We start from the raw sequence: 1,802 nt of genomic DNA on the forward strand, positions 1-1,802 counted from the left end.
GAGAGAGAGAGAGAGAGAGAGAGAGAGAGAGAGAGAATGATCACCTCAGAGAGTTCGATGTGTTGTTCCATGTTATACCGTGTGGTATTCTGCATTTCTTTAGATTGCCTTAGTTATGATATGATGGAACTAAGACACCATTATAAGAATTTGTACATACTTATTGACTTTTTTGATGCTCAACTTACATTGGTGGATGCTTTCCCTTTGTCAAGACCATCTCAGTTGGTAAATTACTGCAATTTCTATGTAACACACAGAGAAGCAGAAAACTTATTTTTTAAAAATGTGGCTGTTCTTGGTCTTCGAGATGTTGACCACTTATATAGTGCAAAGATAATGCTGATGCGTAACCATACCATGGAAGATTTTTGTCCTAAATCTTGTGCTTTTGCTGAAGACTCACACTTCAGGATGGTTTTCAACATCCTTCTAGACTTAAGTTTCTAGTGGGCATGAAAGACAAACATAGAGCCTGTAGGGACCACTGGTCTCCTTCATTGGATGGACTAGACCTAGAAAAGGACCACTTGGTTGTTAAGTCTGATGTTATAAGGCTCTGACATGCATTGATTTAAATGTATGCACACAGTGGTACCATTTTTCAGAGGTTCTTTACCATCAGCCTGAGGAGCTTCAACAAGGTATATAGTCCCAACTCATTTGGAGACTGTGATCTTTATTTTTCTCAGATGTTTGGCATTTCCCTCCCTCCCACTCAGAGAGGAAAACTCTCTCCTAAGGCTATAAGCAGCAACTATGGAGAATATTTAGGGTAAATGCAAGGAGACTAATGGAAAGCAGGTTGAACAAGGCCGATGGTGAAGCTGAAGAGATTTCCATGCCTACCCACTGGTCAAAGATGAATCCAAGGACAATGAAGGTAAATGATCTTTGAAAAGAATTAAAAAGTCAAGCTCTTAATTCCAAAGAATTAAAATACTAGTTGGTAGCTGAGTTGACAAAAGAGCTTAAGAACAAAAAGAACAGGAGTAATTACAGAGATCTGGGGAAAAAGATGAAGAGGAGTATGATAAGAAGTCTGATGACAAAGAGGAAAAAGAGAGGAAACAGCAAGAAGAAATGAAATGCCAGTGTCGGAAAAGATGTCTTTTGCTTGATGAACCAGCCAACATTGTACATCCAAATTGGGCTGCCAAAAATGACAACTTTGATTATAGCATCATGTCTTTGAGTGTTTTTGGTGATTATACATTAAAGAATAATAAAGATTATTCATTTCAGATTTCATTTTTTTCAGAACTTTTCAATGAAATGCTTCAAAGAGGTTTTGGTGTGAGAATATACAGATTATTATTACTTCTTCCTGTGAAAGAGGAAAAAAAGCATAAAGAAAGCAAAAGAAATGAGAGAAAAGATATGAAAGAAGAAAGAAATGATGAAACTGATGAATCAAAACCGCAATGGAGGGGCTAGCAAGATAGCTCAGTGTACTAAAGCACCTGCTTAGGCAAGCACAAGGACTGCAGTTCAATCCTCAACACCACATGCCACACCAGCCCCACCCTCAGTACAGGCTGAGCTGACCACGGAGTCTGGGAGCTGGCCACAGAGTCCAGCTGTAGTGCTGTAGGCCTGTAATCCCAGTGCTGGGGAGGCTGAAAACAGTAGGATCACTATGAGTCCTGAGCTGCATAGTGAGACCCTGTAACAAGCAAATACATTTTTAAAAATGAAGAAAATCAGGAGATGGTATGGATCAAAAAGAAGACCAAGATCAAAGGAATAAAGAAGATAAAAGAAAAGATGATACTAAAGATTCTTTTTTCCCATAATTTTAT

General features: G+C 38.6%; 1 pseudogene; it reads left to right on the forward strand.

Moving 5' to 3' along the window:
• LOC101570571 overlaps positions 1–1,802 on the forward strand; it is a 5,955-nt pseudogene that overhangs the window by 2,415 nt on the left and 1,738 nt on the right.

This window comes from Octodon degus, unplaced genomic scaffold, assembly GCF_000260255.1.
Source record: "Octodon degus isolate 3935 unplaced genomic scaffold, OctDeg1.0 scaffold00087, whole genome shotgun sequence".
NCBI lineage: Eukaryota > Metazoa > Chordata > Mammalia > Rodentia > Octodontidae > Octodon > Octodon degus.